At 44.5% G+C, this 16,903-nt stretch overlaps 1 protein-coding gene across 1 annotated transcript in view; it reads right to left on the bottom strand.

Moving 5' to 3' along the window:
- The window catches only part of NPFFR2 (neuropeptide FF receptor 2), a 338,433-nt gene extending 322,022 nt beyond the window's left edge, over positions 1–16,411 (bottom strand). Inside the window, exon 1 of the mRNA XM_068271122.1 lies at positions 16,337–16,411. The gene's annotated coding sequence lies outside the window, so the exon portion shown is untranslated. The remainder of the gene's footprint in view (positions 1–16,336) is intronic.
- Between the last annotated feature and the right edge of the window lie 492 nt (positions 16,412–16,903).

The raw sequence follows: 16,903 nt of genomic DNA, 5'->3' as shown, positions 1-16,903 counted from the left end.
CTCAAGTCTAGGCATTGTTGATTATCTGTTATGACCTTCTGCTTTCCTGACCATTCTTCTGATCTCTGATTCTGTACCTTTGTCTTTCTGATACCTTGTTGCCAAACTCTGCTAGTCCCAGGATTCTGCATCTGTCTCCTGTCTCTGTACTGTATCTGTCCATGTGTTTACGACCTGGCCTGTCAGACCTCGAGAGCTATCTCTCCTGTTAAGAGTTAGTTCACTGATCTGTTAGTGACACTGCCCCTTGGTGTCACTCACGTTCTGTCCTTACCACTCTCTCAGCCTGGCTCCTCCCCTTGGGGAGCATCAGACCTGTGGAAGGAATCTGATCCAGAGCAGTATCTCTTACTGTCTAGCACCTATCTCACAGGTTCTTTCCTCAAAGTATTACTGTTGCACCAAACACTCTCATCTCTCAGGTGTCCAGAGGTTAGAAGATATATCTGATTATCGGTGATACTGCAGATCATCAATAATCGGGTATATATCTGTATTCTCGGTGATACTGCAGATCACCGGTAATCAGATCCTCTCTGTGTTACACCGATCGTTACAGAACGCCAGACCAAACCCAAATGGACGCACTGTATAGCCATGTTGAAGTCCTGACCACCGCGATAAACCAACTTTCCGCGGCAGTTTTGAACCAACAGACCCAGACATGTCAGATATTTGGGGCTATTCAGGAACTTCAATCAGTGCGATCTCCTCTTAGCACAGACATACGTATGCCTGTACCTGAAAAATTTTCTGGACACAGATCTGACTTCCGAAATTTTAGGAGTAGAGTGTTATCATACTTTGAGTTGAGGCCTAATTCTTCAGGAACTATGGCCCAAAGGGTTACATTTATTAAAACTTTGCTATCAGGTGATTCTCAGACCTGGGCGTACAATCTGCCTGATGGAGACTTGGCCCTGACCTCGGTAGAGGAATTTTTTAAAGCCATGTCTATAATTTACGATGATCCAGACATTGCCTCGACTTCTGAGCGGAAGCTCAAACAGTTACGTCAAGGCAAAAGTCCAGTGGAAGATTATGCTGCTGAATTTAGGAAGTGGTCAGTATCAGCCAGGTGGGAGACCTTTGCCCTTTTAGATTGCTTCTTATCAGGGTTGTCAGATGAGGTTTCCGATCTTATGTTGAGTCAGCCTGAACCTAAGTCCATCGATGAGGCCATTTCATCGGCCATCAGGATAGATCGCTGGCTGCGCTATCAGAGGCAGACCCGCGGTAGTAGCCATGTGAGAATGGTATCTCACGCGGCGTCCCCTGTGACTCCACCTCCTTCCGTCTCGCCTCCTCCTGAGCCAATGCAGATTGGGGGTAGTACCCTAGGCTTGCAATTTTTTCCCCTAGAGGATAAGCAGTTACTTCTTCCTTGTATGATTACATGGGGTGATAAATCTGAAGTCTCTGAGGCCTTCATTGATTCAGGCTCAGCGGCTAATTTTATGGATTACGAATTTGCAAAGAAATTGGGTATTCCGCTCACACCGGTAAAACCACCCCTCCAGGTTACGGCAGTGGATGATTCACCCCTGCAGCGTAATCATCCTCTATCCCAGACACCAGAAGTGGAAGTCACTATAGGGGTGCTGCATAGAGAGAAATTGCAGTTTTTTGTGTTGCGCATGACAACCTCCACAGTCATCCTTGGCATGCCGTGGTTACACCTTCACTCCCCTCAGATAAATTGGGCCACTGGTCAGCTAACGAGCTGGTCAGCCCACTGTTTTCGTCATTGTTTAGTGAAGGTGACCTTAGGCCAGACCAGGATTCATGTGGAGGGTGTTCCAGAACAATATGCAGAGTTTTCGGACGTGTTTTGTCCCAAAGCTGCCGATAAACTACCTCCACACTGCCCTTTCGATTGCCCGATTGATCTCCGATCAGGTTGTATGCCCCCTAGAGGCCATCTCTACAAATTGTCTGGGCCAGAAAAGGTGGCCATGCAAGAATACATTTGTGAGAACTTGGCTAAGGGATTTATTTGTCCGTCCCGGTCACCTGCCGGAGCAGGTTTCTTTTTTGTAAAAAAAAGGACGGAGGCCTTCGGCCATGCATTGATTACCGGGGACTGAATAAAATCACAGTTAAAAATCGCTATCCATTACCTTTGATAGACGATTTATTCACTCAGGTCACCAATGCCAAGATTTTCTCGAAATTGGATTTGCGGGGTGCATACAATCTGGTGCGGATCAGAGAGGGCGATGAATGGAAGACGGCCTTTAACACACCCGACGGGCATTACGAGTATCTGGTGATGCCCTTCGGGTTGTGTAACGCCCCGGCCGTCTTCCAGGAACTCATTAATGAAGTTTTCAGGGAGGTGTTGGGTAAATTTGTCCTAATATACCTGGACGATATATTGATCTTCTCAGACAACCTCTCTGAGCACAGGGCTCATGTCAAATTTGTGCTACACAAGCTCAGACAAAACAGGCTTTATGCTAAATTGGAGAAATGCATTTTTGAGGCGACATCTGTCGCTTTTCTGGGATACATAATTTCCACCTCGGGCCTTTCTATGGATCCCGCCAAAGTCTCTGCTGTCCTGGAATGGCCCCAACCAGTAGGACTCAAATCTCTTCAGAGATTTCTAGGGTTTGCGAATTACTATAGAAGGTTCATAAAGGGGTACTCCACAGTCATAGCACCCCTCACCAGTCTCACTAAAAAAGGGGCAGATACCAACCATTGGTCCCCGGAAGCTCTGGCCACTTTCTCCATTTTGAAAGAACTGTTTTGCTCTGCACCCATATTGAGACACGTGGACACCTCTTATCCATTCATTGTAGAGGTTGACGCCTCAGAGGTTGGAGTAGGGGCTGTGCTGTCTCAACGCTCTGGGCTGCAGGGAAGATTGCACCCGTGTGCCTATTTCTCCCGGAGGTTTTCTCCAGCAGAGAAAAACTACGATATAGGCAACAGGGAGCTCCTAGCCATTAAGTTGGCCTTTGAAGAATGGCGTCACTGGTTAGAAGGAGCAGAACATACGATTACAGTCTACACTGATCACAAAAATTTGAAATACATTGAGGGGGCTAAGAGATTGAGTCCCCGTCAGGCTCGGTGGACACTGTTTTTCTCGAGATTTAGATTTGTAATTACATACACTCCAGGTAGTAAAAACATTAAGGCGGATGCCTTATCAAGATGTTTTGAGCCGGAGACAGCACAGCCCTCAGAACCTGAAACCATTGTTCCACAGAAGGTAGTACTGGGAGCCACAGAAACTTGGAAAGACTGGACGGAGACTTTAGGTCCCTTCCAGCAGGATGTCCCTGAGGGAAAGCCTGAAGGGGTTATGTTTGTGCCACTGCCCTTTCGTCTCCAGGTTTTGCAGATGTTTCACTCGCACAAGAATGCTGGGCACCCAGGGGCCTCCAGAACGCAAGACTTGGTTGCTAGATATGCTTGGTGGCCTTCTTTGGCAACAGACTGCAAGGAGTATGTCAGAGAGTGTGCAGTGTGTGCAAAAAGCAAACCTTCCCGTCTGGCACCTGTGGGAACGTTGCAGCCTTTGCCCACCCCGAGTGAACCATGGACCCATTTGTCCATGGATTTTGTAGGTGAGCTTCCAAGGTCTGAGGGCATGTCGGTCATTTGGGTGGTAGTCGACCGTTTCAGCAAAATGGCCCATTTTGTGCCCTTGAAAGGACTCCCCTCGGCCCAGGAGTTGGCCGATCTTTTCATCATCCACGTTTTCCGACTTCATGGCATTCCGGAAAACATAGTGTCAGATCGGGGAGTCCTATTTGTCTCTAGATTTTGGAGGGCATTTTGCCATCAAATGGGCATGGAACTGTCATTTTCGTCGGGCTACCACCCACAGACCAATGGTCAGACGGAGAGGGTTAATCAGTCATTGGAACAGTTTTTGAGGTGCTATGTTGCAGAAGCGCAAACTGATTGGGTCAAGTTCTTGCCATATGCAGAATTTGCACACAATAATTTGAAAAGCTCTTCCTCTGGGTTCTCTCCGTTTCAGGTGGTAACTGGAAAGTTGCCCAAGTTTTCCCCATTGCCAGTAGCCTCCACTCCGTTTCCAGCCCTGGAGGCTTGGCAAAAGTCGTTCAAAGCCATTTGGGGGATTGTGAAAAGCAATTTGGAAAAGGCTTTTCAAAGTCAGAAAGGTCAAGCTGACAAGAAACAATCCTTAGAGTGGAAGTTCCGACCAGGAGACCTGGTCTGGGTGTCCACACGTCATTTAACCCTAAAACAACTCTCGCCCAAGTTAGGTCCCAGGTTTGTGGGCCCTTTTCTGTGACCAGGAAGATCAACAATGTTACTTATGCCATCGATCTTCCTGCTAGCATGCGTGGTGTAAGATCTTTTCATGTGTCCCTGCTTAAGCCAGCAGTCCATGTGGGTACCACTCCTCCTCCTCCTGTCATGGTAGACGACCAACCTGAGTATGAAGTAGAGAAAATTTTAGATTCACGAGTAGTGCAGAACTCACTACAGTATCTAGTGCACTGGAAGGGGTATGGTATGGAGGAGAGAACATGGGTACCTGAGTGTCGCATGCATGCGGACAAATTATGAAGGGAATTCCACACTCGATATCCCGAGAAACCTGGTAGGAGTTGTCCGGAGTCCACTCCTCAGGAAGGGGGTACTGTGAGGAAACGCGGAAAAGCCGCCGCTAATACCCAGAGTGAGGCGGCTGACTCCGCGTTCAACATGGCAGCTGGCGCGCAGTCGGAGCGCGGAGAAAGCGCCGCATGCTCAAACAACAGGGCGCCGGCTTCCGCGTCCAATGCGGCAAGTTGCACGCATAGGCCTGCTCCTCTCAGTAATGCGGAATGCGGAGAAAACGCAGCACGCACGGACAGCGATGCGGCGGTTTCCGCATCCAACACAGCAGAAACATTACAACACATGACTGGTGTGGCTGGGACTGATAGTCCACATTGGTTAAGGAGGACGCGCGCGCAGAGAGGCAGGGCCTTTATGGCAGTCAGAAGGGGGTCAGCTGACCAAGCCGGTCAGCTGACAATTTCAGCAACTTTCATTGGTCCAGCACTTAGGGGAGGCGCTGGAGAGCGCTAGTGTATATATACTGGGTGCTGGTCATTCATCTGGTGTCTGGCGTTGCGATCACTACATGGTAGCACTCAGACCTTGTCAGTATCTGTGTTATTAGACAGTTTCGTAGGTGTTGATGATCACGGAGCTCACACCTTAGCCTAGGAATTCTGTACCATCTGTATTATTGTTATTATCTAGTCCAATCCCTGGAGTGTGAGAATCTTGGAGCTCACACTCAAGTCTAGGCATTGTTGATTATCTGTTATGACCTTCTGCTTTCCTGACCATTCTTCTGATCTCTAATTCTGTACCTTTGTCTTTCTGATACCTTGTTGCCAAACTCTGCTAGTCCCAGGATTCTGCATCTGTCTCCTGCCTCTGTACTGTATCTGTCCGTGTGTTTACGACCTGGCCTGTCCGACCTCGAGAGCTATCTCTCCTGTTAAGAGATAGTTCACAGATCTGTTAGTGGCACTGCCAATTGGTGTCACTCACGTTCTTTCCTTACCACTCTCTCAGCCTGGCTCCGCCCCTTGGGGAGCATCAGACCTGTGGAAGGAATCTGATCCAGAGCAGTATCTCTTACTGTCTAGCACCTATCTCACAGGTGCTTTCCTCAAAGTATTACTGTTGGACCAAACACTCTCATCTCTCAGGTGTCCAGAGGTTAGAAGATACAGTATATCTGATTATCGGTGATACTGCAGATCATCAATAATCGGGTATATATCTGTATTCTCGGTGATACTGCAGATCACCGGTAATCAGATCCTCTCTGTGTTACACCGATCGTTACAATTGCAAGTACACTATGCCTGTGATATTTTTTAAAAATAAAACATTTACACGGGAAATAACCCATATACACATGGTAGCAGTTAGCACAGTGGCAGCTGCAAATCAGCGACTTTTACTGTGGCTGGCACAGTGGCAGCTGCTAATCAGTGGCTGTTAAAGCTGCTAGTATAGTGGAGGCTGCTAATCAGTGGATTTTACTGCTGCTAGTATAGTGGAGGCTGCTAATCAGTGTCTGCTACTGCTACAGTAGTGGCTGATAGTCTACAGACTAGCAAAGGGGGAGGCAGAGCCGTGATACAAGGTGGCCTGTGGGACGCATGTAATTAACAACTGTAGAAAGCTTTGGGGTCACCCAGAAAAGGCTCAGTGGGCTGCTTTTGGCCTCTGGGATAGACTTTGGACATACCTGCCTTAAGAGGATGGAGTGGAAGGGTAACAGGAGCAAAGATTGCAGCAATCCTATTTTTTCCTGTCTTAAAATTTGACTTCAGCCAAAACTCAAGAATAATAATAATTCCAGTATTTGTTTAGCGCTTTTTTCTTGTCAGACTCAAAGGGCTTGCGAGGCAGCCATTAGAGGAGGAAATAGCAGTGTTAGGGAGTCTAGCCCAATAACTCCTTACTGAATAGGTGCTGGCTTGCGGAAATAGGAAGAGACGAGAATTCAACCCAGGTCTCCTGTGTCAGAGGCAGTATTTAGCCACTCAAGAATGAACATATTTCTGTGCTTACTTTATGTACTTTGTCTGAGGTCAGTTATCCAACTCCCTAAACTAAAATTGAAGTACCTACTCTTTGGTATATAACAGAATATTTTAAATCATCCCCTGACTGTAATCACATATACTTTCAATATAGAGAGCAGTAAAAGTTTAATTAGCTCTATTAATTGGTAAATGTAATCGTTGCCTGCCAGGATAAGCTCCCCGCCTGATCACTTCACTCTGCTGCCCTCCTCTGATGATGATGAATGGACACATCACCATGACAACAGCTAAGTCACTGTAGGAGAGAAGGGACAGGAGCAAAGTGAAGAGACTTCTAGCTGGCAATGATTTCATTTGAAAATGAGCAGAGATTAGAAAAGCAGTACAAACTTTTACTGCTATTAACATTGAAAGTATTTTTTTTTTGTACCTAAGAGTAGGTTACTTAGTTTAAGTTTAGGAAGTAAAATCTCACTTTAAAGGATACCTGACCTGAGGCAGTGTACCTTAACCTCCTTGGCGGTTATCATGGGTCAGGCTCGGGGTAGAAAAAACAAGCTAAAATCCGGAAAGAATCAGACTGCCAGAGGGTTAAGTAAGTACAAAAATCCAACTTCATAGAGAATGATGCAAATCCTTGCACTAATGAAAAGCAAACACCATGAAACAAAACAACTATACATAAGCATAGTAATAATATACAAAATATTTGCATAGCTCTTGACTAGGGTCAGTACCTATTCAATAAGGAGTTCAAGGCAACACTGCAGGGTGGCCTCTTGAGCGTGTCCCAGTGGCTGCAGCTGTTGAGCGATTTGAGTCCGACAGGAGAAAAGCGCTATACAAATGTTTGGATTATCATCAGATTTTTCCCACTCATCTACATTATAGACAAGAGAAACTAGTTCTACAGTGGGATGCGAAGGTTTGGGCAACCTTGTTAATCGTCATGATTTTCCTGTATAAATCGCTGGTTGTTACAATACAAAATGTCCATTAAATATATCATATAGGAGACACACACAGTGATATTTGAGAAGTGAAATTAAGTTTATTGGATTTACAGAAAGCGTGCTATCATTGTTTAAACAAAATTAGGCAGGTACATAAATTTGGGCACCACAAAAAAGAAATGAAATCAATATTTAGTAGATCCTCCTTTTGCAGAAATTACAGCCTCTAAACTTATCCTGTAGGTTCCAATGAGAGTCTGGAGTCTGATTGAAGGTATTTTAGACCATTCCTCTTTACAAAACATCTCTAGTTCCTTCAGGTTTGATGGCTTCCGAGCATGGACAGCTCTCTTTAACTCGCACCACAGATTTTCAATTATATTCAGGCCTGGGAACTTAGATGGCTATTCCAGAACATTGTACTTGTTCCTCTGCATGACTGCCTTAGTGGATTTTGAGCAGTGTTTAGAGTCGTTGTCTTGTTGAAAGATCCAGCCCCGGCGCAGCTTCAGCTTTGTCACTGATTCCTGGTCATTGGTCTCCAGAATCTGCTGATACTGAGTGGAATCCATGCGTCCCTCAACTTTGACAAGATTCCCAGTCCCTGCACTGGCCACACAGCCCCATAGCATGATGGAACCACCACCATATTTTACTGTAGGTACCAGGTGTTTTTCTTGGATTGCTGTGTTATTTTTCCTCCATGCATAATGCTCCTTGTTATGCCCAAATAAATACATTTTAGTTTCATCAGTCCACAGCACCTTATTCCAAAAAGAAGCTGGCTTGTCCAAAATGTGCTTTAGCATATCTCAAGCAGCTCTGTTTATGCTGTGGGTGGAGAAAAGGCTTCCTCTGCATCACTCTCACATACAGCATCTCCTTGTGTAAATTGCGCTGAATGGTTGAACGATGCCACAAAATGATGTTGTAGGTCTTTGGTGCTGGTCTGTGGGTTGACTCTGACTGTTCTCACCATTCGTTGCTTCTGTTTATCCAAGATTTTTCTTGGTCTGCCACTTCAAGCCTTAACTTGAACTAAGCCTGTGGTCTTCCATTTCCTCATTATGTTCCTAACTGTGAAAACAGACAGCTGAAATCTCCGAGACAGCTTTCTGTATCCTTCCCCTAAACCATGATGGTGAACAATCTTTGTCTGATAAATTATATATTTAACTGACATTTTTTTATCGTAACAACCAACGATTTATATGGGAAAATCATGACGATTAACAAGGTTGCGCAAACGTACGCATCCAACTTTATGTAAAACTCAGAACTCTGTAAATATTTAAGTGTACTTTTGCCAAGTTTACACCATTTTATCTTTGAACTTTTTAAAATCAATTTTCTCAGAAACGATACATATATATATATATATATATATATATATACACATGTTATTGACCACCCTAATTAAATGGTCACAAAATAAGACACAGGTTGATATATTTTGAACTTGAAACAGCACAAGACGGTATTGCTACAGAATAATCTTTGGACCAATAATTAAAGCACACCTTAACCTGAAATAAAGATTTGGATTTTAACTTTCTTCTTCCAGCCCCCCGTTCTCCAGCAGGTCCCTTGGCCTCCTTTGGGTTCCCTCTATTCTCCTGCTGTCAGCCAGAAATTCTTGCAACTGTAGCTCCAGAATTGAAATGATGGTCGCAATACTGCATGCGCAGTTCTCAAAAGAATGAAACACACATTGAAGCATTGCAACTCCATACCACAGCAATTTCAGAACAGAGGGGTTCAGAGGACACCAGGGGACCTGCCACACCTGGTAGAAGTCTAAGTAAGTTGAAATTGCCAGGCTAGCTTACAGTACTGATGTACTTTATAGGGACGCTTAAGACTGAAAAAAAAGAGTTTTACTCACCTGGGGCTTCTACCAGCCCCCTGCAGCCATCCTGTGCTCACGCAGTCTTGTTTGGATCCTCCTGTCTCCCACGGGCAGCTACTTCTACTTTCAGCAACAGGCCCGACAGGCCTGGCCATGCGTCTGGTTTTTCACGCTCCTGTCTGCAATAGCGCCCTCTATGTTGCTATTGCCGTCAGAAACGCGAAAAAGCAGATGCTTGGCCATGCCTGTCGGGCTTGTCGCCGAAAGTGAAAGTAGCTGTCGGCGGGGACAAGAGAATCCGAGCAAATCTGCAAGGGCACATGATGGCTGCAGGGGACTGGTAGAAGCCACAGGTGAGTAAAACTCATTTTCCCTCAGACTTAAGTGTCCCTTTATGTATGATAAAAAATATGAAATAAAAAAAAAAAAAAAACTTTTTCAAAAATAAATATAATAAGTAACTCTTGGGAAACGTACTCTCAGGAACACAGTGCTTATAATGTCATGAACATCCATGGTTTGTGTCAGCTGACAGAGCAATCACTCTCTCCCTACTTGCACATGTGACAATGACTGTGAGTGAGTTGGCAGCTATAGTTTGTCTAGGAGGAGAAACCATCTATGAATAGATGCAGCAGGTTTTTTGTTTTTTTCAAACTTTTAATGCATAATTCATTCAAAACAATATCCTGTCAAATGATGAATATAAAACTGTGCCTAAACAAAATGCTTTAAGAGCAACAAGTTGAATATAGACTGAATGTTTTGCCTTGAAATCTTTTCTGTTATTCTATAATGTACCTGTTAATGTATTCATTTTCCCATAACATTTGTAATGTCAAGTGATTTTCCAACAAAACATTCAGAGCTAACATGAATTCCACCTAGAAAGTGAGACACGGTTCTACCAAAGCGCAGAAAGTGGCACTTCATTAGTATTGTCACAGCAGCTGTGATTCACATTACACTGTATTACCGAGAGATTCACTGAGAGTAGGCTGAAAAATGAGATACACACTACTGATGTACATCATGCAGAATATTATCAGTCTTACAGTAATGTATACATTTTGCACCAAGCTACTCAAGCTGAGTTTTGTTTTAGGCTCCCAAAGTAATGATAACTAAAGCAAAACTCTATGCAGCTGGCTCATAAGTGAACTCCGATTTGCCCTGTGTGTGGCTAAAATGTAAGTCTGGAAGCACACTTGCCTGGCAGTCCCCTGCCCATGTTTTTCTGCATGCATTTTCTGCACACTGTGTTTTTGTATACGCGAAAACGGGTGCGTTTTTTCACAGCAGTTACTGCAATGTAGTGGATATTAGCAATAACTCACGCAAAGCCAGTACACGCATGCAGGACACGCCGGCTAGTGAGTATTTGTACCCCCATCGCTGCGTCCTCCCTCCCCCCAGCTCTCTATACTGCAGGCACCTATCCTGGCTACACCTATCCCTGGCTACCTATGCTGTGGCCACCTATTACTGGCTACACCTCTTCCTGGCTACCTATGCTGCGGCCACCTAATACCAGCTACACCTATCCCTGTCTACCTATGCTGCAGCCACCTAATACTGGCTACACCTATCCCTGTCTACCTATGCTGCGGCCACCTATTACTGGCTACACCTATTCCTGGCTACCCAAGCTGCGGCCACCTACTATTGGCTACAATGATCCCTGGCTACCTATGCTGCGGCCACCTAATACCAGCTACACCTATTCCTGTCTACCTATGCTGCGGCCACCTAATACTGGCTACATCTATCCCAGTCTACCTATGCTGCAGCCACCTATTACTGGCTACACCTCTCTCTGGCTACTTTTGCTGCGGCCACCTACTACTGGCTACACCTATCCCTGGCTACCTATGCTGCGGCCACCTACTACTGGCTACACGTATCCCTCGCTACCTATGCTGCGGCCACCTATTATTGGCTACACCTATCCCTGGCTACCTATGCTGCGGCCACCTACTATTGGCTACACGTATCCCTGGCTACCTATGCTGTGGACACCTACTACTGGCTACACCTATCCCTGGCTACCTATGCTGCGGGCCACCTACTACTGGCTACACCTATCCCTGGCTACCTATGCTGCGGCCACCTACTACTGGCTACACCTATCCCTGGCTACCTATGCTGTGCCCACATATTACTGGCTTCACCTATCTCTAATGCCACTAGGACTTTTGCAGGAGCAGAGTGAGCTTTTTACAGTTTTACCCGGCGCCCAAATCTCACGGCGGCTTAATCATATGTATACCGAGGGAGTGGGGCAACACACACTGGGGTGGGGGTGGGAGGGGGCACATTATTTAATGTAAGGGAGGAGGCTCCGGGTCCAAATAATTGTATAATACCATATACCGTAATACCATGGTATTTTTATAGACGGCTATCATACTGTGGAATTTCATACCGTTGCAACCCTAAGCGCAGGTCTAGTAGCGGCTGAAATATTTACCTTCCATGCTCCAGTGCAGGCGCAGTAGCGTGAACCCCATCTGTCTAGGCTATTAGGATCCATTAGGATCCAGAGGCTTCCCACTCCCAAGGTAAGTAACCCCCCAGGGGCTGTTATTTTTTCCCTTTAACTTCTTGGGGACCGTCGATAGTAAATCCTGTGCCGCACTTGTGGCTGCCTAAGCTTGATGTGCTGTAGGATTTTCGCCACCTGCTTTTTCTGCTCCTGGCACGATCCCGCACACACAAGAGGTGAGATTAAGCTGTCATATGACTGCTGACATCTCCCCTCACTGATCAGGAGCCATGGCGATTGGCTCCTGATCACGTGATCACTATGATCGCCGGCCGATTATGAAAAGCAATGGCGGTAGGAGGGGAAGAAGAGGACCGGGACTCATCCTCCTAACATCTCCCCGGCGATCATCGCTCCCCTCCACTCTGCTCGGCATCCGTCCTTGCTGTGCTGCTAAGTTGATGATGTCATCAAGCCGAGACCCGGAACTTAGCGGCAGAGCGATCCTGGATGGAGGCGATAGAGGAGGCGGGGAAAGCTGCTCATTGCTGGACCGTGGGAAGTGAGTAATGGCTGCTGCCTATACTGGGGACACCTATTTATACTGGGCACACTCATGCCTAGCTATCTATACTGGGGATACCTCTACCTGGCTATCTAAACTCCCAGTCCCCCTCCAAAAAAAAAAATTAAAATGCTCTGGTCTTTAAGAGGGGTTAGAGAGGCTGGTCCTGAAGAGGTTAAACAACAGTGATCTTTGGCTGCAGTAGTATTTGGATCACACCTGAAACAAGCATGCAGGTAATCCAGTCAGATGTCAGTCAGAAACATCTGATCTGCATGCTTGTTCAGGGTCTATGAATAAAAGGTATTTGAGACAGTAGCTCAGCAGAATAGCCAGGCAATGAGCATTGTTTACAATTGTCAGTCTCCTCATCACTCTCACTTCAGATGTGCTTTGTGAGCTAGCTTACTGATAAACATTGGTTGTCAGTTTTCCTATGCAGGAAATGCACAAATGTGCTCCCAGCCTTACTGTTTCCAATTACAGTTTTCAATATGAAAATAACCATATTATTATTATTGACTTATAAAGCGCCAACATATTCTGTGGCACTGTACAAAGTATGAAAAACAAACATGGGGTGCAATATGATACAAACAATAATATACATCAAATATGGACACTGGTGCAAAATGCAGAACTGGTGAGTCCAATGACAAATATAGCATGATGAATAAAATATATAACACAGTGCAAGCTACAGACTGAGTAACAAATTCCAAGACACAAAAGGGTGAGAGAGCCCTGCCCTTGCAAGCTCACAATCTAACCACATCATGTCTCATATCTGATCAGTAAATGCTTAGTAGTGAATGAGTTCTGTATAGCCTGGCTGTGAATTGGGTGACTGACACTCCCCTATGCATAAGCTGCATACCTACAAATCTATGGCGCTCTCTGGGTACACACTATGAGATTTTCTAGCCGATTTACTGTCAAATCGATTATTTCCAACATGTTCAATTTGCTTTCCGATCGATTTCTGTTCACTTTAATAGGAAATTGATCAGAAAATGCACGGAGATCATTCGGAAAGCAAATCGAACATGTTGGAAATAATCGATCTGACAGTAAATCGGCCAGAAAATCTCATAGTGTGTACCCAGCATTAGGAGTTGCCCAACACAGTGTAACTTTACTGTATGTTGAAATTAGTTTTATTTACCAACAGAGAAAACATTGTGAAACCTGCTAGTAGATGAGATCCTTTCTACTTGATGCAAGCAATTCCCATTCAAGGTTTTAGAATGTTGAAGGGCATTTGTATTTTATCTTTTATGCACCCTCCCAGGGAAACTTGTAATATAATGCAATAAGCCAACAATTTTTTTTTCAGGTTCTAAATTGACACTGAAAACCAGAGTAAGGTACTGTGGAAAATCACTAAGTCTTAGATTACACATAAATCTGCAACTTTCTGGTATAGTTTTTGTTCTGTCCTGTTCTGTCAATATTGCATTAGTTTTCTAGCAGTTTTACCTGACTGGACTGGAAATGTACACCTTTTATTTGTGAACACACCCACAGAAACACATACAAAACTGACAGGACTGGACCGGACCGGGAATGTACAGATTTATGTGGGAACACAGCCATTGAAACGCATACAAAGCTAATACCAAACTGACAGGACAGGACTGGACACCTTTTTATGTGTGAACCAAGCCTTAATTCAGTATTGCTTTTTTCAAGAAAACCTAAACTCAGGAATTCAACGGCATACAAAAACTGTATCTAAGAAAATATACTGCACACATCTTTTCTTTTTCTGCACAACAACAATTCAGTTTATGACAAATTAATCTCTTAAAGGGGAACTGAAGTAAGAGATATACGGAGGCTGCCATATCTATTTCCTTTTAATCAATACCAGTTGCCTGGCAGCCCTGCTGGTCTATTTCTCTGCAGTAGTATCTGAATAACACCAGAAACAAGCATGCAGCTAATCTTGTCAGATCTGACTTTAAAGTCTGAAACACCTGATCTGCTGCATGCTTGTTCAGGGGCTATGGCTAATAGTATTAGAGGCAGATGATCAGCAGGGCTGCCAGGCCACTGGTATTGCTTAAAAGGAAATAAACATGGAAGCCTCCATATACCTATCTCTTCAGTTCCCCTTTCAGCTAAGTTCACACTATATGGCTTGCTGCATGGTGCATTGTTGTATGTGAACACACTGCACATACAATTAAATTTGGCGTGTACGGTATACATCTCTGTAATGGACCATGTTATCTAAACATACTTCCTACAGTGTGTTTCTGGATAAATGTGCAGGTTCTTTTCCGTTAGCCGGGCGCAACCACTAGGTGGCGATAAAACTCCAGCAGAGTTACACCTTTCCCTACTATCCATGGCAGTATAGTACTAATGTGCATTACCGAGCATGCTACTATAGCAATCTTCATGCTATTAAAAGTATTGTGCACATTATAATGTGTAGAGTGCGTGTTACATTATGCCCACGTTGTAGCGTGGGCATTACACAGCAAAAGTGCATAACGTGAGCTTAGCCTTACCGTCAAGTCTCCCAGTTGGGCTATAATGAGTCAACAGCAATGCCTGGATGTTTGAACCTGTCTTGATCCTCTAAAATAAACAAATGTCTGAGCTGCAGTGACATTGATAGCCCTTTATTGTCCAGAGCAACTGTCAGGAGTCACCCCGAAGCATCATCTCAGTGGACAATTTTCATAACTATTGAAAACCAAAATATAGTCCTCTTAAGACAGCCGATTCTGAACCTCCAGCCAACAAAATTGGACTTCAGTGTAAAAAAACAAACAAGATTTGCAGACCAGGAAAGAGATGGAGTAAATACTGGAAATTTTAATTTAGGTTTGTGTTAGGGTTCTTTCACACTATGCGATAGGATCGCAAAACACAATGCGATCATGCTAAACAATGAAAGTAAGCTTCACCAGCCGCCATTGTAAAAGTGCACGTTGTCTGGTACACACACAACATGCTTTGGTTTACTCCGACAGGACCCGCCGCATTAAACATACCATATGCATGTCAATGTACCATATCAATATCATTGCATCACATTGGGGTGTAATGATATTGTCTATTGCAATGGAGCACTATGAGTTCAGTGTGAAACAACCCTTAAACCTTCAACTTTGCAGTATTCTCCTGTAAGAAGTAGGGATCCCTCAACACATCTCTTTCAAATTGACCGTATCCACACCAATTGTAATGTTTCCTTAAAACCTTAATCCAGACTGATTAACTTAGTAAAAAAAAAAAATATCAACCATTTTTCAAAATCATTTTCATGGTTAAAAAGACAGTCCAACACTAAGGATGCGCATCTACTCCTAACAACAAGCCTACAGTCAGATCATAAAAAGATCATTTATGTCAAACTACAGTGCACTTTGCCCATCCACTGTTGTTTGCATTGTAAGCACAGTGGTGAATGAATCCATTTAAATTGACTGTATGCACAGCTATAGCATTTTCTGACCTTGCACTAACAGCCTGTGACAATGGAACTACTTCTGACATTCATGGTACTTTCCAGTCTGACTGCAGCACAGCATTTGTCAGTCACACATCACCGGTCAACTCTTCTCTTCTGTTAAAGTGCACATCAGTAACTCTGCCTATTATTTACCAATGTGTCAAATGGTCCTTAAGTTTCAAGGGATTAAACGAGTAGTCAAGGGCAATACAATAAAATGCACATAATGCAGGCTGAACAACATTAACATCAAATCCTCTCAGTTAGAGTGCAGGGCAGCTATATGGATCAGAGCACTAGTCTGTCAATAAAGCTAATTATTGACAGTCAGCCAGTGCAGATATTTCATTGCCTCAAGTACTCCCCTCGAAATAATCTCTCTAAGCTTTTCAGCCTTTTTGCTTTTCAAATATCTAGTTATATGCAAGCAAAACGTGTAGCTTTAAGATAAGAAGAGTTGCACTTACCTGCTCAAGGGGGTATGTTCCAAGTAAGTGCTGCCTGCAGAAACTAGTCTGGGGGGAAAAGAAACTCTGCAGAAAATAAGGTTTTTCAAGTCTAAAGATACAGCTGTTCTGTCCCCAGGGACGAGAGAAAGATGGGCTGGCAGGATACACTTCCAATCTATCAGCTGCAGAGGGAGCAGGTGTGATATCCAGAGCAGGAGCTCCTCCAAGAGCTGAGCTTGCCTAAATAGAAGCAGACACACAGAGCACAGCACAAAACCACGTTTTCACCTCCCTTCTTTTTGTTGTTGGTTGTAGGGCTGATGATGATGAGAAATGGACGTCATTGCTCTGTGAAAAAGGGAGCAGCATCAGAGCTGAGCTGAGCTGAGCTCAGTTCCTCCCCTCTGAAGAAGAAGAACGTTAGCCGTGGTGCTGAAGTTCTACCCCTGAGTGGCAGCTCTGAAGCCCTCTGCTTACAAAGCGACACTAATTTACTGTATTGATTGTATTTATGTGTGAAAAATATCAGATCCTGTCCAGAGCTACCCAGTTCCCAGCAGTCACGGTGCAAGATCTCACCGGATT

The sequence above is a fragment of the Hyperolius riggenbachi genome, chromosome 1 (genome assembly GCF_040937935.1).
Source record: "Hyperolius riggenbachi isolate aHypRig1 chromosome 1, aHypRig1.pri, whole genome shotgun sequence".
NCBI lineage: Eukaryota > Metazoa > Chordata > Amphibia > Anura > Hyperoliidae > Hyperolius > Hyperolius riggenbachi.
Note: the sequence above shows the minus strand (reverse complement) of the source record. Positions and strands in the feature narration are given on the sequence as shown.